The sequence below is a fragment of the Rhipicephalus microplus genome, unplaced genomic scaffold (assembly GCF_043290135.1).
Source record: "Rhipicephalus microplus isolate Deutch F79 unplaced genomic scaffold, USDA_Rmic scaffold_62, whole genome shotgun sequence".
Lineage (NCBI taxonomy): Eukaryota > Metazoa > Arthropoda > Arachnida > Ixodida > Ixodidae > Rhipicephalus > Rhipicephalus microplus.
Window position 1 is genome coordinate 1,148,385 of NW_027464635.1, and position 15,348 is coordinate 1,163,732.

At 46.6% G+C, this 15,348-nt stretch overlaps 37 non-coding genes across 37 annotated transcripts; all 37 read right to left on the reverse strand.

Moving 5' to 3' along the window:
* Nucleotides 1–48: 48 nt before the first annotated feature.
* Nucleotides 49–122, reverse strand: TRNAT-AGU (transfer RNA threonine (anticodon AGU)). The gene has a single exon. It is a non-coding gene; the product is annotated as a tRNA-Thr (tRNA).
* A 263-nt stretch (nt 123–385) lies between these two features.
* On the reverse strand, nt 386–459 carry TRNAT-AGU (transfer RNA threonine (anticodon AGU)). Its single transcript has one exon. It is a non-coding gene; the product is annotated as a tRNA-Thr (tRNA).
* A 604-nt stretch (nt 460–1,063) lies between these two features.
* On the reverse strand, nt 1,064–1,137 carry TRNAT-AGU (transfer RNA threonine (anticodon AGU)). Its single transcript has one exon. It is a non-coding gene; the product is annotated as a tRNA-Thr (tRNA).
* A 604-nt stretch (nt 1,138–1,741) lies between these two features.
* TRNAT-AGU (transfer RNA threonine (anticodon AGU)) lies at nt 1,742–1,815 on the reverse strand. The gene has a single exon. It is a non-coding gene; the product is annotated as a tRNA-Thr (tRNA).
* Nucleotides 1,816–1,911: 96 nt separating this feature from the next.
* TRNAS-ACU (transfer RNA serine (anticodon ACU)) lies at nt 1,912–1,985 on the reverse strand. Its single transcript has one exon. It is a non-coding gene; the product is annotated as a tRNA-Ser (tRNA).
* A 267-nt stretch (nt 1,986–2,252) lies between these two features.
* TRNAT-AGU (transfer RNA threonine (anticodon AGU)) lies at nt 2,253–2,326 on the reverse strand. Its single transcript has one exon. It is a non-coding gene; the product is annotated as a tRNA-Thr (tRNA).
* A 603-nt stretch (nt 2,327–2,929) lies between these two features.
* Nucleotides 2,930–3,003, reverse strand: TRNAT-AGU (transfer RNA threonine (anticodon AGU)). The gene has a single exon. It is a non-coding gene; the product is annotated as a tRNA-Thr (tRNA).
* Nucleotides 3,004–3,098: 95 nt separating this feature from the next.
* TRNAT-AGU (transfer RNA threonine (anticodon AGU)) lies at nt 3,099–3,172 on the reverse strand. The gene has a single exon. It is a non-coding gene; the product is annotated as a tRNA-Thr (tRNA).
* A 95-nt stretch (nt 3,173–3,267) lies between these two features.
* On the reverse strand, nt 3,268–3,341 carry TRNAT-AGU (transfer RNA threonine (anticodon AGU)). Its single transcript has one exon. It is a non-coding gene; the product is annotated as a tRNA-Thr (tRNA).
* A 604-nt stretch (nt 3,342–3,945) lies between these two features.
* On the reverse strand, nt 3,946–4,019 carry TRNAT-AGU (transfer RNA threonine (anticodon AGU)). The gene has a single exon. It is a non-coding gene; the product is annotated as a tRNA-Thr (tRNA).
* A 95-nt stretch (nt 4,020–4,114) lies between these two features.
* Nucleotides 4,115–4,188, reverse strand: TRNAT-AGU (transfer RNA threonine (anticodon AGU)). The gene has a single exon. It is a non-coding gene; the product is annotated as a tRNA-Thr (tRNA).
* A 95-nt stretch (nt 4,189–4,283) lies between these two features.
* Nucleotides 4,284–4,357, reverse strand: TRNAT-AGU (transfer RNA threonine (anticodon AGU)). The gene has a single exon. It is a non-coding gene; the product is annotated as a tRNA-Thr (tRNA).
* A 604-nt stretch (nt 4,358–4,961) lies between these two features.
* On the reverse strand, nt 4,962–5,035 carry TRNAT-AGU (transfer RNA threonine (anticodon AGU)). Its single transcript has one exon. It is a non-coding gene; the product is annotated as a tRNA-Thr (tRNA).
* Nucleotides 5,036–5,131: 96 nt separating this feature from the next.
* TRNAT-AGU (transfer RNA threonine (anticodon AGU)) lies at nt 5,132–5,205 on the reverse strand. Its single transcript has one exon. It is a non-coding gene; the product is annotated as a tRNA-Thr (tRNA).
* Nucleotides 5,206–5,300: 95 nt separating this feature from the next.
* TRNAT-AGU (transfer RNA threonine (anticodon AGU)) lies at nt 5,301–5,374 on the reverse strand. The gene has a single exon. It is a non-coding gene; the product is annotated as a tRNA-Thr (tRNA).
* A 263-nt stretch (nt 5,375–5,637) lies between these two features.
* On the reverse strand, nt 5,638–5,711 carry TRNAT-AGU (transfer RNA threonine (anticodon AGU)). Its single transcript has one exon. It is a non-coding gene; the product is annotated as a tRNA-Thr (tRNA).
* Nucleotides 5,712–6,976: 1,265 nt separating this feature from the next.
* Nucleotides 6,977–7,050, reverse strand: TRNAT-AGU (transfer RNA threonine (anticodon AGU)). The gene has a single exon. It is a non-coding gene; the product is annotated as a tRNA-Thr (tRNA).
* Nucleotides 7,051–7,145: 95 nt separating this feature from the next.
* TRNAT-AGU (transfer RNA threonine (anticodon AGU)) lies at nt 7,146–7,219 on the reverse strand. Its single transcript has one exon. It is a non-coding gene; the product is annotated as a tRNA-Thr (tRNA).
* A 432-nt stretch (nt 7,220–7,651) lies between these two features.
* TRNAT-CGU (transfer RNA threonine (anticodon CGU)) lies at nt 7,652–7,725 on the reverse strand. Its single transcript has one exon. It is a non-coding gene; the product is annotated as a tRNA-Thr (tRNA).
* Nucleotides 7,726–7,819: 94 nt separating this feature from the next.
* Nucleotides 7,820–7,893, reverse strand: TRNAT-AGU (transfer RNA threonine (anticodon AGU)). Its single transcript has one exon. It is a non-coding gene; the product is annotated as a tRNA-Thr (tRNA).
* A 432-nt stretch (nt 7,894–8,325) lies between these two features.
* TRNAT-AGU (transfer RNA threonine (anticodon AGU)) lies at nt 8,326–8,399 on the reverse strand. The gene has a single exon. It is a non-coding gene; the product is annotated as a tRNA-Thr (tRNA).
* A 95-nt stretch (nt 8,400–8,494) lies between these two features.
* Nucleotides 8,495–8,568, reverse strand: TRNAT-AGU (transfer RNA threonine (anticodon AGU)). Its single transcript has one exon. It is a non-coding gene; the product is annotated as a tRNA-Thr (tRNA).
* A 941-nt stretch (nt 8,569–9,509) lies between these two features.
* TRNAT-AGU (transfer RNA threonine (anticodon AGU)) lies at nt 9,510–9,583 on the reverse strand. Its single transcript has one exon. It is a non-coding gene; the product is annotated as a tRNA-Thr (tRNA).
* A 604-nt stretch (nt 9,584–10,187) lies between these two features.
* Nucleotides 10,188–10,261, reverse strand: TRNAT-AGU (transfer RNA threonine (anticodon AGU)). Its single transcript has one exon. It is a non-coding gene; the product is annotated as a tRNA-Thr (tRNA).
* Nucleotides 10,262–10,698: 437 nt separating this feature from the next.
* Nucleotides 10,699–10,772, reverse strand: TRNAT-AGU (transfer RNA threonine (anticodon AGU)). The gene has a single exon. It is a non-coding gene; the product is annotated as a tRNA-Thr (tRNA).
* Nucleotides 10,773–11,375: 603 nt separating this feature from the next.
* On the reverse strand, nt 11,376–11,449 carry TRNAT-AGU (transfer RNA threonine (anticodon AGU)). Its single transcript has one exon. It is a non-coding gene; the product is annotated as a tRNA-Thr (tRNA).
* A 95-nt stretch (nt 11,450–11,544) lies between these two features.
* TRNAT-AGU (transfer RNA threonine (anticodon AGU)) lies at nt 11,545–11,618 on the reverse strand. Its single transcript has one exon. It is a non-coding gene; the product is annotated as a tRNA-Thr (tRNA).
* A 95-nt stretch (nt 11,619–11,713) lies between these two features.
* Nucleotides 11,714–11,787, reverse strand: TRNAT-AGU (transfer RNA threonine (anticodon AGU)). The gene has a single exon. It is a non-coding gene; the product is annotated as a tRNA-Thr (tRNA).
* Nucleotides 11,788–12,391: 604 nt separating this feature from the next.
* TRNAT-AGU (transfer RNA threonine (anticodon AGU)) lies at nt 12,392–12,465 on the reverse strand. The gene has a single exon. It is a non-coding gene; the product is annotated as a tRNA-Thr (tRNA).
* Nucleotides 12,466–12,729: 264 nt separating this feature from the next.
* On the reverse strand, nt 12,730–12,803 carry TRNAT-AGU (transfer RNA threonine (anticodon AGU)). Its single transcript has one exon. It is a non-coding gene; the product is annotated as a tRNA-Thr (tRNA).
* Nucleotides 12,804–13,407: 604 nt separating this feature from the next.
* Nucleotides 13,408–13,481, reverse strand: TRNAT-AGU (transfer RNA threonine (anticodon AGU)). Its single transcript has one exon. It is a non-coding gene; the product is annotated as a tRNA-Thr (tRNA).
* Nucleotides 13,482–13,577: 96 nt separating this feature from the next.
* TRNAT-AGU (transfer RNA threonine (anticodon AGU)) lies at nt 13,578–13,651 on the reverse strand. Its single transcript has one exon. It is a non-coding gene; the product is annotated as a tRNA-Thr (tRNA).
* Nucleotides 13,652–13,746: 95 nt separating this feature from the next.
* On the reverse strand, nt 13,747–13,820 carry TRNAT-AGU (transfer RNA threonine (anticodon AGU)). Its single transcript has one exon. It is a non-coding gene; the product is annotated as a tRNA-Thr (tRNA).
* Nucleotides 13,821–14,083: 263 nt separating this feature from the next.
* On the reverse strand, nt 14,084–14,157 carry TRNAT-AGU (transfer RNA threonine (anticodon AGU)). The gene has a single exon. It is a non-coding gene; the product is annotated as a tRNA-Thr (tRNA).
* Nucleotides 14,158–14,929: 772 nt separating this feature from the next.
* Nucleotides 14,930–15,003, reverse strand: TRNAT-AGU (transfer RNA threonine (anticodon AGU)). The gene has a single exon. It is a non-coding gene; the product is annotated as a tRNA-Thr (tRNA).
* A 95-nt stretch (nt 15,004–15,098) lies between these two features.
* TRNAT-AGU (transfer RNA threonine (anticodon AGU)) lies at nt 15,099–15,172 on the reverse strand. The gene has a single exon. It is a non-coding gene; the product is annotated as a tRNA-Thr (tRNA).
* A 95-nt stretch (nt 15,173–15,267) lies between these two features.
* On the reverse strand, nt 15,268–15,341 carry TRNAT-AGU (transfer RNA threonine (anticodon AGU)). Its single transcript has one exon. It is a non-coding gene; the product is annotated as a tRNA-Thr (tRNA).
* Nucleotides 15,342–15,348: the final 7 nt, after the last annotated feature.

Here is a 15,348-nt window from a genome sequence, read left to right on the forward strand (position 1 = left end):
CTAAACTTCGAAAACAAAAAACTAGAGAGACGTTTGTCTTGACTCTCGAGGCACCGGTGAGATTCGAACTCATGATCACCTGTTTACTAGACAGGCGCTTTAACCAACTAAGCCACGGCGCCTGCGCAGCGTCTTGTTCAGGCAGTGACACCAACACAAGTATTTCGAAGTAAACTTCGAAAACAAAAAACTAGAGAGCCGTTTGTCTTGACTCTCGAGGCACCGGTGAGATTCGAACTCACGATCTCTTGTTTACTAGACAGGCGTTTAACTGACTGAGCCACGGCACCTGCGCAGCGCCTTGTTCAGTCAGTGACACCATCAGAAGTATTTCGAACTAAACTTCGAAAACAAAAAGCTAGAGAGATGTTTGTCTTGACTCTCGAGGCACCGGTGAGATTCGAACTCATGATGTCCTGTTTACTAGACAGGCGCTTTAACCAACTAAGCCACGGCGCCTGCGCAGCGTCTTGCTCAGGCAGTGACACCATCAGAAGTATTTCGAACTAAACTTCGAAAACAAAAAACTAGAGAGACGTTTGTCTTGACTCTCGAGGCACCGGTGAGATTCGAACTCACGATCTCCTGTTTACTAGACAGGCGCTTTAACTAAAGAAGCATCGGCGCCTGCGCAGCGTCTTGTTCAGGCAGTGACACCATCAGAAGTATTTCGAACTAAACTTCGAAAACAAAAAACTAGAGAGACGTTAGTCTTGACTCCCGAGGAACCGGTGAGATTCGAACTCACGATCTCCTGTTTACTAGACAAGCTCTTTAACTAACTAAGCCACGGCGCCTGCGCAGCGTATTGTTCAGGCAGTGACACCGTCTGAAGTATTTCGAACTATACTTCGAAAACAAAAAAAACTAGAGAGATGTTTGTCTTGACTCTCGAGGCACCGGTGAGATTCGAACTCACGATCTCTGGTTTACTAGACAGGCGCTTGAACCAAATAAGCCACGGCGCCTGCGCAGCGTCTTGTTCAGGCAGTGACACCATCAGAAGTATTTCGAACTAAACTTCGAAAACAAGAAGCTAGAGAGATGTTTGTCTTGACTATCGAGGCACCGGTGAGATTTGAACTCACGATCTCCTGCTTACTAGACAGGCGCTTTAACCAACTAAGCCACGGCACCTGTGCAGCGTCTTGTTCAGGCAGTGACACCATCAGAAGTATTTTGAACTAAACTTCGAAAACAAAAAACTAGAGAGACGTTAGTCTTGACTCCCGAGGAACCGGTGAGATTCGAACTCACGATCTCCTGTTTACTAGACAAGCTCTTTAACTAACTAAGCCACGGCGCCTGCGCAGCGTCTTGTTCAGGCAGTGACACCATCTGAAGTATTTCGAACTATACTTCGAAAACAAAAAAAAACTAGAGAGATGTTTGTCTTGACTCTCGAGGCACCGGTGAGATTGGAACTCACGATCTCTGGTTTACTAGACAGGCGCTTGAACCAAATAAGCCACGGCGCCTTCGCAGCGTCTTGTTCAGGCAGTGACACCATCAGAAGTATTTCGAACTAAACTTCGAAAACAAAAGTACTGAAAGTTGGGCGAGTTCGTACTCGATCATGACTTCTTTGCGCAAACACGTACACGGACACAAGGAAAAGAGGCAAACAACACGGGCGCCCGTGTTGTTTGCCTCTTTTCCTTGTGTCCGTGTACGTGTTTGCGCAAAGAAGTCATGAATGTTCGAACAAAAAAAACTAGAGAGACGTTAGTCTTGACTCCCGAGGCACCAGTGAGATTCGAACTCACGATCTCCTGTTTACTAGACAGGCGCTTTAACTAACTAAGCCACGGCGCCTGCGCAGCGTCTTGTTCAGGCAGTGACACCATCAGAAGTATTTCGAACTAAACTTCGAAAACAAAAAAACTAGAGAGACGTTTGTCTTGACTCTCGAGGCACCGGTGAGATTCGAACCCACGATCTCCTGTTTAGTTGACAGGCGGTTTAACCAACTAAGCCACGGCGCCTGCGCAGCGTCTTGTTCAGGCAGTGACACCATCAGAAGTATTTCTAACTAAACTTCGAAAACAAAAAAAAACTAGAGAGACGTTAGTCTCGACTCTCGAGGCACCGGTGAGATTCGAACTCATAATCTTCTGTTTACTAGACAGGCGCTTTAACCAACTAAGCCACGGCGCCTGCGCAGCCTGTTGTTCAGGCAGTGACACCATCAGAAGTATTTCGAACTAAACTTCGAAAACAAGAAGCTAGAGAGATGTTTGTCTTGACTCTCGAGGCACCGGTGAGATTTGAACTCACGATCTCCTGCTTACTAGACAGGCGCTTTAACCAACTAAGCCACGGCACCTGTGCAGCGTCTTGTTCAGGCAGTGACACCATCAGAAGTATTTTGAACTAAACTTCGAAAACAAAAAACTAGAGAGACGTTAGTCTTGACTCCCGAGGAACCGGTGAGATTCGAACTCACGATCTCCTGTTTACTAGACAAGCTCTTTAACTAACTAAGCCACGGCGCCTGCGCAGCGTATTGTTCAGGCAGTGACACCGTCTGAAGTATTTCGAACTATACTTCGAAAACAAAAAAAACTAGAGAGATGTTTGTCTTGACTCTCGAGGCACCGGTGAGATTCGAACTCACGATCTCTGGTTTACTAGACAGGCGCTTGAACCAAATAAGCCACGGCGCCTGCGCAGCGTCTTGTTCAGGCAGCGACACCATCAGAAGTATTTCGAACTAAACTTCGAAAACAAAAGTACTGAAAGTTGGGCGAGTTGGTACTCGATCATGACTTCTTTGCGCAAACACGTACACGGACACAAGGAAAAGAGGCAAACAACACGGGCGCCCGTTTTGTTTGCCTCTTTTCCTTGTGTCCGTGTACGTGTTTGCGCAAAGAAGTCATGAATGTTCGAACACAAAAAACTAGAGAGACGTTAGTCTTGACTCCCGAGGCACCAGTGAGATTCGAACTCACGATCTCCTGTTTACTAGACAGGCGCTTTAACTAACTAAGCCACGGCGCCTGCGCAGCGTCTTGTTCAGGCAGTGACACCATCAGAAGTATTTCGAACTAAACTTCGAAAACAAAAAACTAGAGAGACATTTGTCTTGACTCTCGAGGCACCGGTGAGATTCGAACTCATGATCTCCTGTTTACTAGACAGGCGCTTTAACCAACTAAGCCACGGCGCCTGCGCAGCCTGTTGTTCAGGCAGTGACACCATCAGAAGTATTTCGAACTAAACTTCGAAAACAAGAAGCTAGAGAGATGTTTGTCTTGACTATCGAGGCACCGGTGAGATTTGAACTCACGATCTCCTGCTTACTAGACAGGCGCTTTAACCAACTAAGCCACGGCACCTGTGCAGCGTCTTGTTCAGGCAGTGACACCATCAGAAGTATTTTGAACTAAACTTCGAAAACAAAAAACTAGAGAGACTTTAGTCTTGACTCCCGAGGAACCGGTGAGATTCGAACTCACGATCTCCTGTTTACTAGACAAGCTCTTTAACTAACTAAGCCACGGCGCCTGCGCAGCGTCTTGTTCAGGCAGTGACACCATCTGAAGTATTTCGAACTATACTTCGAAAACAAAAAAAAACTAGAGAGATGTTTGTCTTGACTCTCGAGGCACCGGTGAGATTCGAACTCACGATCTCTGGTTTACTAGACAGGCGCTTGAACCAAATAAGCCACGGCGCCTGCGCAGCGTCTTGTTCAGGCAGTGACACCATCAGAAGTATTTCGAACTAAACTTCGAAAACAAAAGTACTGAAAGTTGGGCGAGTTGGTACTCGATCATGACTTCTTTGCGCAAACACGTACACGGACACAAGGAAAAGAGGCAAACAACACGGGCGCCCGTTTTGTTTGCCTCTTTTCCTTGTGTCCGTGTACGTGTTTGCGCAAAGAAGTCATGAATGTTCGAACACAAAAAACTAGAGAGACGTTAGTCTTGACTCCCGAGGCACCAGTGAGATTCGAACTCACGATCTCCTGTTTACTAGACAGGCGCTTTAACTAACTAAGCCACAGCGCCTGCGCAGCGTCTTGTTCAGGCAGTGACACCATCAGAAGTATTTCGAACTAAACTTCGAAAACAAAAAACTAGAGAGACATTTGTCTTGACTCTCGAGGCACCGGTGAGATTCGAACTCATGATCTCCTGTTTACTAGACAGGCGCTTTAACCAACTAAGCCACGGCGCCTGCGCAGCCTGTTGTTCAGGCAGTGACACCATCAGAAGTATTTCGAACTAAACTTCGAAAACAAGAAGCTAGAGAGATGTTTGTCTTGACTATCGAGGCACCGGTGAGATTTGAACTCACGATCTCCTGCTTACTAGACAGGCGCTTTAACCAACTAAGCCACGGCACCTGTGCAGCGTCTTGTTCAGGCAGTGACACCATCAGAAGTATTTTGAACTAAACTTCGAAAACAAAAAACTAGAGAGACTTTAGTCTTGACTCCCGAGGAAACGGTGAGATTCGAACTCACGATCTCCTGTTTACTAGACAAGCTCTTTAACTAACTAAGCCACGGCGCCTGCGCAGCGTCTTGTTCAGGCAGTGACACCATCTGAAGTATTTCGAACTATACTTCGAAAACAAAAAAAAACTAGAGAGATGTTTGTCTTGACTCTCGAGGCACCGGTGAAATTCGAACTCACGATCTCTGGTTTACTAGACAGGCGCTTGAACCAAATAAGCCACGGCGCCTTCGCAGCGTCTTGTTCAGGCAGTGACACCATCAGAAGTATTTCGAACTAAACTTCGAAAACAAAAGTACTGAAAGTTGGGCGAGTTCGTACTCGATCATGACTTCTTTGCGCAAACACGTACACGGACACAAGGAAAAGAGGCAAACAACACGGGCGCCCGTGTTGTTTGCCTCTTTTCCTTGTGTCCGTGTACGTGTTTGCGCAAAGAAGTCATGAATGTTCGAACACAAAAAACTAGAGAGATGTTAGTCTTGACTCCCGAGGCACCAGTGAGATTCGAACTCACGATCTCCTGTTTACTAGACAGGCGCTTTAACTAACTAAGCCACGGCGCCTGCGCAGCGTCTTGTTCAGGCAGTGACACCATCAGAAGTATTTCGAACTAAACTTCGAAAACAAAAAAACTAGAGAGACGTTTGTCTTGACTCTCGAGGCACCGGTGAGATTCGAACTCATGTTCTCCTGTTTACTAGACAGGCGCTTTAACCAACTAAGCCACGGCGCCTACGCAGCGTCTTGTTCAGGCAGTGACACCATCAGAAGTATTTCGAACTAGACTTCGAAAACAAAAAAGTAGAGAGACGTTTGTCTTGACTCTCGAGGCACCGGTGATATTCGAAATCACGATCTCCTGTTTACTAGACAGGCGCTTTAACCAACTAAGCCACGGCGCCTGCGCAGCGTCTTGTTCAGGGAGTGACACCAACAGAAGTATTTCGAAGTAAACTTCGAAAACAAAAAACTAGAGAGCCGTTTGTCTTGACTCTCGAGGCACCGGTGAGATTCGAACTCACGATCTCTTGTTTACTAGACAGGCGTTTAACTGACTGAGCCACGGCACCTGCGCAGCGCCTTGTTCAGTCAGTGACACCATCAGAAGTATTTCGAACTAAACTTCGAAAACAAAAAGCTAGAGAGATGTTTGTCTTGACTCTCGAGGCACCGGTGAGATTCGAACTCATGATGTCCTGTTTACTAGACAGGCGCTTTAACCAACTAAGCCACGGCGCCTGCGCAGCGTCTTGCTCAGGCAGTGACACCGTCAGAAGTATTTCGAACTAAACTTCGAAAACAAAAAACTAGAGAGACGTTTGTCTTGACTCTCGAGGCACTGGTGAGATTCGAACTCACGATCTCCTGTTTACTAGACAGGCGCTTTAACTAAAGAAGCATCGGCGCCTGCGCAGCGTCTTGTTCAGGCAGTGACACCATCAGAAGTATTTCGAACTAAACTTCGAAAACAAAAAACTAGAGAGACGTTTGTCTTTAATCTCGAGGCACCGGTGAGATTCGAACTCACGATTTCTTGTTTACTAGGCAGGCGCTTTAACCAACTAAGCGATAGCGCCTGCGCGGCGTCTCGTTGAGGCAGTGACACCATTAGAAGTATTTCGAACTATACTTCGAAAACAAAAAATTACAAAGAAATTTGTCCTGTCTCTCGAGGTACCGGTGAGATTCGAGCTCACTATCTCCTGTTTACTAGACAGGTGAGATAACAAACTAAGACACGGTGACTGCGCAGCATCTTCTTCAGGCAGTGACACCATTAGAAGCATTTTAAATTATACTTCAAAAACAAAAAACTAGAGAGATATTTGTCTTTACTCTCGAGGCACCGGTGAGTTTCGAACTCACGATCTCCTGTTTACTAGACAGGCGCTTTAACTAGAGAAGCCACGGCGCCTGCGCAGCGTTTTGTTCAGGCAGTGACACCATCAGAAGTATTTGGAACTATACTTCGAAAACAAAAAAACTAGAGAGACGTTAGTCTTGACTCTCGAGGCACCGGTGCGATTCGAACTCACGATCTCCTGTTTACTAGACAGGACTAAGCCACGGTGCCTGCGCAGCGTTTTGTTCAAGCAGTGACACCATCAGAAGTATTTCGAACTAAACTTCGAAAACAAAAGTACTGAAAGTTGGGCGAGTTGGTACTCGATCATGACTTCTTTGCGCAAAGACGTACACGGACACAAGGAAAAGAGGCAAACAACACGGGCGCCCGTGTTGTTTGCCTCTTTTCCTTGTGTCCGTGTACGTGTTTGCGCAAAAAAGTCATGAATGTTCGAAAACAAAAAACTAGAGAGACGTCAGTCTTGACTCCCGAGGCACCGGTGAGATTCGACCTCACGATCTCCTGTTTACCAGACAGGCGCTTTAACTAACTAAGCCACGGCGTCTGCAGCGTCTTGTTCAGGCAGTGACACCATCAGAAGTATTTCGAACTAAACTTCGAAAACAAAAAGCTAGAGAGATGTTTGTCTTGACTCTCGAGGCACCGGTGAGATTCGAACTCATGATCTCCTGTTTACTAGACAGGTGCTTTAACCAACTAAGCCACGGCACCTGTACAGCGTCTTGTTCAGGCAGTGACACCATCAGAAGTATTTCGAACTAAACTTCGAAAACAAAAAACTAGAGAGACGTTAGTCTTGACTCCCGAGGCACCGGTGAGATTCGAACTCACGATCTCCTGTTTACTAGACAGGCGCTTTAACTAACTAAGCCACGGCGCCTGCGCAGCGTCTTGTTCAGGCAGTGACACCATCTGAAGTATTTCGAACTATACTTCGAAAACAAAAAAACTAGAGAGACGTTTGTCTTGACTCTCGAGGCACTGGTGAGATTCGAACTCACGATCTCCGGTTTACTAGACAGGCGCTTTAACCAAATAAGCCATGGCGCCTGCGCAGCGTCTTGTTCAGGCAGTGACACCATCAGAAGTATTTAGAACTAAACTTAGAAAACAAAAGTACTGAAAGTTGGGCGAGTTCGTACTCGATCATGACTTCTTTGCGCAAACACGTACACGGACACAAGGAAAAGAGGCAAACAACATGGGCGCCCGTGTTGTTTGCCTCTTTTCCATGTGTCCGTGTATGTGTTTGCGCAAAGAAGTCATGAATGTTCGAAAACAAAAAATAGAGAGACGTTAGTCTTGACTCCCGAGGCACCGGTGAGATTCGAACTCACGATCTCCTGTTTACGAGACAGGCGCTTTAACTAACTAAGCCACGGCGCCTGCGCAGCGTCTTGTTCAGCAGTCACACCATCAGAAGTATTTCGAACTAAACTTCGAAAACAAAAAAGTAGAGAGACGTTTGTCTTGACTCTCGAGGCACCGGTGATATTCGAACTCACGATCTCCTGTTTACTAGACAGGCGCTTTAACCAACTAAGCCACGGCGCCTGCGCAGCGTCTTGTTCAGGCAGTGACACCATCAGAAGCGTTTCGAAGTAAACTTCGAAAACAGAAAACTAGAGAGCCGTTTGTCTTGACTCTCGAGGCACCGGTGAAATTCGAACTCACGATCTCCGGTTTACTAGACAGGCGCTTGAACCAAATAAGCCACGGCGCCTGCGCAGCGTCTTGTTCAGGCAGTGACACCATCAGAAGTATTTCGAACTAAACTTCGAAAACAAAAGTACTGAAAGTTGGGCGAGTTCGTACTCGATCATGACTTCTTTGCGCAAACACGTACACGGACACAAGGAAAAGAGGGAAACAACACGGGCGCCCGTGTTGTTTGCCTCTTTTCCTTGTGTCCGTGTACGTGTTTGCGCAAAGAAGTCATGAATGTTCGAACACAAAAAACTAGAGAGACGTTAGTCTTGACTCCCGAGGCACCAGTGAGATTCGAACTCACGATCTCCTGTTTACTAGACAGGCGCTTTAACTAACTAAGCCACGGCGCCTGCGCAGCGTCTTGTTCAGGCAGTGACACCATCAGAAGTATTTCGAACTAAACTTCGAAAACAAAAAACTAGAGAGACGTTTGTCTTGACTCTCGAGGCACCGGTGAGATTCGAACTCATGATCACCTGTTTACTAGACAGGCGCTTTAACCAACTAAGCCACGGCGCCTGCGCAGCGTCTTGTTCAGGCAGTGACACCAACACAAGTATTTCGAAGTAAACTTCGAAAACAAAAAACTAGAGAGCCGTTTGTCTTGACTCTCGAGGCACCGGTGAGATTCGAACTCACGATCTCTTGTTTACTAGACAGGCGTTTAACTGACTGAGCCACGGCACCTGCGCAGCGCCTTGTTCAGTCAGTGACACCATCAGAAGTATTTCGAACTAAACTTCGAAAACAAAAAGCTAGAGAGATGTTTGTCTTGACTCTCGAGGCACCGGTGAGATTCGAACTCATGATGTCCTGTTTACTAGACAGGCGCTTTAACCACTTAAGCCACGGCGCCTGCGCAGCGTCTTGCTCAGGCAGTGACACCATCAGAAGTATTTCGAACTAAACTTCGAAAACAAAAAACTAGAGAGACGTTTGTCTTGACTCTCGAGGCACCGGTGAGATTCGAACTCACGATCTCCTGTTTACTAGACAGGCGCTTTAACTAAAGAAGCATCGGCGCCTGCGCAGCGTCTTGTTCAGGCAGTGACACCATCAGAAGTATTTCGAACTAAACTTCGAAAACAAAAAACTAGAGAGACGTTAGTCTTGACTCCCGAGGAACCGGTGAGATTCGAACTCACGATCTCCTGTTTACTAGACAAGCTCTTTAACTAACTAAGCCACGGCGCCTGCGCAGCGTATTGTTCAGGCAGTGACACCGTCTGAAGTATTTCGAACTATACTTCGAAAACAAAAAAAACTAGAGAGATGTTTGTCTTGACTCTCGAGGCACCGGTGAGATTCGAACTCACGATCTCTGGTTTACTAGACAGGCGCTTGAACCAAATAAGCCACGGCGCCTGCGCAGCGTCTTGTTCAGGCAGTGACACCATCAGAAGTATTTCGAACTAAACTTCGAAAACAAGAAGCTAGAGAGATGTTTGTCTTGACTATCGAGGCACCGGTGAGATTTGAACTCACGATCTCCTGCTTACTAGACAGGCGCTTTAACCAACTAAGCCACGGCACCTGTGCAGCGTCTTGTTCAGGCAGTGACACCATCAGAAGTATTTTGAACTAAACTTCGAAAACAAAAAACTAGAGAGACGTTAGTCTTGACTCCCGAGGAACCGGTGAGATTCGAACTCACGATCTCCTGTTTACTAGACAAGCTCTTTAACTAACTAAGCCACGGCGCCTGCGCAGCGTCTTGTTCAGGCAGTGACACCATCTGAAGTATTTCGAACTATACTTCGAAAACAAAAAAAAACTAGAGAGATGTTTGTCTTGACTCTCGAGGCACCGGTGAGATTCGAACTCACGATCTCTGGTTTACTAGACAGGCGCTTGAACCAAATAAGCCACGGCGCCTTCGCAGCGTCTTGTTCAGGCAGTGACACCATCAGAAGTATTTCGAACTAAACTTCGAAAACAAAAGTACTGAAAGTTGGGCGAGTTCGTACTCGATCATGACTTCTTTGCGCAAACACGTACACGGACACAAGGAAAAGAGGCAAACAACACGGGCGCCCGTGTTGTTTGCCTCTTTTCCTTGTGTCCGTGTACGTGTTTGCGCAAAGAAGTCATGAATGTTCGAACAAAAAAAACTAGAGAGACGTTAGTCTTGACTCCCGAGGCACCAGTGAGATTCGAACTCACGATCTCCTGTTTACTAGACAGGCGCTTTAACTAACTAAGCCACGGCGCCTGCGCAGCGTCTTGTTCAGGCAGTGACACCATCAGAAGTATTTCGAACTAAACTTCGAAAACAAAAAAACTAGAGAGACGTTTGTCTTGACTCTCGAGGCACCGGTGAGATTCGAACCCACGATCTCCTGTTTACTTGACAGGCGGTTTAACCAACTAAGCCACGGCGCCTGCGCAGCGTCTTGTTCAGGCAGTGACACCATCAGAAGTATTTCTAACTAAACTTCGAAAACAAAAAAAAACTAGAGAGACGTTAGTCTCGACTCTCGAGGCACCGGTGAGATTCGAACTCATAATCTTCTGTTTACTAGACAGGCGCTTTAACCAACTAAGCCACGGCGCCTGCGCAGCCTGTTGTTCAGGCAGTGACACCATCAGAAGTATTTCGAACTAAACTTCGAAAACAAGAAGCTAGAGAGATGTTTGTCTTGACTCTCGAGGCACCGGTGAGATTTGAACTCACGATCTCCTGCTTACTAGACAGGCGCTTTAACCAACTAAGCCACGGCACCTGTGCAGCGTCTTGTTCAGGCAGTGACACCATCAGAAGTATTTTGAACTAAACTTCGAAAACAAAAAACTAGAGAGACGTTAGTCTTGACTCCCGAGGAACCGGTGAGATTCGAACTCACGATCTCCTGTTTACTAGACAAGCTCTTTAACTAACTAAGCCACGGCGCCTGCGCAGCGTATTGTTCAGGCAGTGACACCGTCTGAAGTATTTCGAACTATACTTCGAAAACAAAAAAAACTAGAGAGATGTTTGTCTTGACTCTCGAGGCACCGGTGAGATTCGAACTCACGATCTCTGGTTTACTAGACAGGCGCTTGAACCAAATAAGCCACGGCGCCTGCGCAGCGTCTTGTTCAGGCAGCGACACCATCAGAAGTATTTCGAACTAAACTTCGAAAACAAAAGTACTGAAAGTTGGGCGAGTTGGTACTCGATCATGACTTCTTTGCGCAAACACGTACACGGACACAAGGAAAAGAGGCAAACAACACGGGCGCCCGTTTTGTTTGCCTCTTTTCCTTGTGTCCGTGTACGTGTTTGCGCAAAGAAGTCATGAATGTTCGAACACAAAAAACTAGAGAGACGTTAGTCTTGACTCCCGAGGCACCAGTGAGATTCGAACTCACGATCTCCTGTTTACTAGACAGGCGCTTTAACTAACTAAGCCACGGCGCCTGCGCAGCGTCTTGTTCAGGCAGTGACACCATCAGAAGTATTTCGAACTAAACTTCGAAAACAAAAAACGAGAGAGACATTTGTCTTGACTCTCGAGGCACCGGTGAGATTCGAACTCATGATCTCCTGTTTACTAGACAGGCGCTTTAACCAACTAAGCCACGGCGCCTGCGCAGCCTGTTGTTCAGGCAGTGACACCATCAGAAGTATTTCGAACTAAACTTCGAAAACAAGAAGCTAGAGAGATGTTTGTCTTGACTATCGAGGCACCGGTGAGATTTGAACTCACGATCTCCTGCTTACTAGACAGGCGCTTTAACCAACTAAGCCACGGCACCTGTGCAGCGTCTTGTTCAGGCAGTGACACCATCAGAAGTATTTTGAACTAAACTTCGAAAACAAAAAACTAGAGAGACTTTAGTCTTGACTCCCGAGGAACCGGTGAGATTCGAACTCACGATCTCCTGTTTACTAGACAAGCTCTTTAACTAACTAAGCCACGGCGCCTGCGCAGCGTCTTGTTCAGGCAGTGACACCATCTGAAGTATTTCGAACTATACTTCGAAAACAAAAAAAAACTAGAGAGATGTTTGTCTTGACTCTCGAGGCACCGGTGAGATTCGAACTCACGATCTCTGGTTTACTAGACAGGCGCTTGAACCAAATAAGCCACGGCGCCTGCGCAGCGTCTTGTTCAGGCAGTGACACCATCAGAAGTATTTCGAACTAAACTTCGAAAACAAAAGTACTGAAAGTTGGGCGAGTTGGTACTCGATCATGACTTCTTTGCGCAAACACGTACACGGACACAAGGAAAAGAGGCAAACAACACGGGCGCCCGTTTTGTTTGCCTCTTTTCCTTGTGTCCGTGTACGTGTTTGCGCAAAGAAGTCATGAATGTTCGAACACAAAAAACTAGAGAGACGTTAGTCTTGACTCCCGAGGCACCAGTGAGATTCGAACTCACGATCTCCTGTTTACTAGACAGGCGCTTTAACTAACTAAGCCACAGCGCCTGCGCAGCGTCTTGTTCAGGCAGTGACACCATCAGAAGTATTTCGAACTAAACTTCGAAAACAAAAAACTAGAGAGACATTTGTCTTGACTCTCGAGGCACCGGTGAGATTCGAACTCATGATCTACTGTTTACTAGACAGGCGCTTTAACCAACTAAGCCACGGCGCCTGCGCAGCCTGTTGTTCAGGCAGTGACACCATCAGAAGTATTTCGAACTAAACTTCGAAAACAAGAAGCTAGAGAGATGTTTGTCTTGACTATCGAGGCACCGGTGAGATTTGAACTCACGATCTCCTGCTTACTAGACAGGCGCTTTAACCAACTAAGCCACGGCACCTGTGCAGCGTCTTGTTCAGGCAGTGACACCATCAGAAGTATTTTGAACTAAACTTCGAAAACAAAAAACTAGAGAGACTTTAGTCTTGACTCCCGAGGAACCGGTGAGATTCGAACTCACGATCTCCTGTTTACTAGACAAGCTCTTTAACTAACTAAGCCACGGCGCCTGCGCAGCGTCTTGTTCAGGCAGTGACACCATCTGAAGTATTTCGAACTATACTTCGAAAACAAAAAAAAACTAGAGAGATGTTTGTCTTGACTCTCGAGGCACCGGTGAAATTCGAACTCACGATCTCTGGTTTACTAGACAGGCGCTTGAACCAAATAAGCCACGGCGCCTTCGCAGCGTCTTGTTCAGGCAGTGACACCATCAGAAGTATTTCGAACTAAACTTCGAAAACAAAAGTACTGAAAGTTGGGCGAGTTCGTACTCGATCATGACTTCTTTGCGCAAACACGTACACGGACACAAGGAAAAGAGGCAAACAACACGGGCGCCCGTGTTGTTTGCCTCTTTTCCTTGTGTCCGTGTACGTGTTTGCGCAAAGAAGTCATGAATGTTCGAACACAAAAAACTAGAGAGATGTTAGTCTTGACTCCCGAGGCACCAGTGAGATTCGAACTCACGATCTCCTGTTTACTAGACAGGCGCTTTAACTAACTAAGCCACGGCGCCTGCGCAGCGTCTTGTTCAGGCAGTGACACCATCAGAAGTATTTCGAACTAAACTTCGAAAACAAAAAAACTAGAGAGACGTTTGTCTTGACTCTCGAGGCACCGGTGAGATTCGAACTCATGTTCTCCTGTTTACTAGACAGGCGCTTTAACCAACTAAGCCACGGCGCCTACGCAGCGTCTTGTTCAGGCAGTGACACCATCAGAAGTATTTCGAACTAGACTTCGAAAACAAAAAAGTAGAGAGACGTTTGTCTTGACTCTCGAGGCACCGGTGATATTCGAAATCACGATCTCCTGTTTACTAGACAGGCGCTTTAACCAACTAAGCCACGGCGCCTGCGCAGCGTCTTGTTCAGGGAGTGACACCAACAGAAGTATTTCGAAGTAAACTTCGAAAACAAAAAACTAGAGAGCCGTTTGTCTTGACTCTCGAGGCACCGGTGAGATTCGAACTCACGATCTCTTGTTTACTAGACAGGCGTTTAACTGACTGAGCCACGGCACCTGCGCAGCGCCTTGTTCAGTCAGTGACACCATCAGAAGTATTTCGAACTAAACTTCGAAAACAAAAAGCTAGAGAGATGTTTGTCTTGACTCTCGAGGCACCGGTGAGATTCGAACTCATGATGTCCTGTTTACTAGACAGGCGCTTTAACCAACTAAGCCACGGCGCCTGCGCAGCGTCTTGCTCAGGCAGTGACACCGTCAGAAGTATTTCGAACTAAACTTCGAAAACAAAAAACTAGAGAGACGTTTGTCTTGACTCTCGAGGCACTGGTGAGATTCGAACTCACGATCTCCTGTTTACTAGACAGGCGCTTTAACTAAAGAAGCATCGGCGCCTGCGCAGCGTCTTGTTCAGGCAGTGACACCATCAGAAGTATTTCGAACTAAACTTCGAAAACAAAAAACTAGAGAGACGTTTGTCTTTAATCTCGAGGCACCGGTGAGATTCGAACTCACGATTTCTTGTTTACTAGGCAGGCGCTTTAACCAACTAAGCGATAGCGCCTGCGCGGCGTCTCGTTGAGGCAGTGACACCATTAGAAGTATTTCGAACTATACTTCGAAAACAAAAAATTACAAAGAAATTTGTCCTGTCTCTCGAGGTACCGGTGAGATTCGAGCTCACTATCTCCTGTTTACTAGACAGGTGAGATAACAAACTAAGACACGGTGACTGCGCAGCATCTTCTTCAGGCAGTGACACCATTAGAAGCATTTTAAATTATACTTCAAAAACAAAAAACTAGAGAGATATTTGTCTTTACTCTCGAGGCACCGGTGAGTTTCGAACTCACGATCTCCTGTTTACTAGACAGGCGCTTTAACTAGAGAAGCCACGGCGCCTGCGCAGCGTTTTGTTCAGGCAGTGACACCATCAGAAGTATTTGGAACTATACTTCGAAAACAAAAAAACTAGAGAGACGTTAGTCTTCACTGTCGAGGCACCGGTGAGATTCGAACTCACGATCTCCTGTTCACTAGACAGGCGCTTTAACCAACTAAGCCACCGCGCCTGCGCAGCGTCTTGTTAAGGCAGTCACATCATCAGAAGAATTTCGAAATAAACATCGAAAACAAAAAACTAGAGAGACGGTTGCCTTGACTCTCGAGGCACCGGTGAGATTCGAACTCATGATCTCCTGTTTACTAGACAGGCGCTTTAACCAACTAAGCCATGGCGCCTGCGCAGCGTCTTGTTCAGGCAGTGACGCCATCAGAAGTATTTTGAACTAAACTTCGAAAACAAAAAACTAGAGAAAGGTTTGTCTTGACTCTCAAGGCACCGGTGAGATTCGAACTCACGATCTCCTGTTTACTGGACAGGCGCTTTAACCAACTAAGCCACAGCGCCTGCGCAG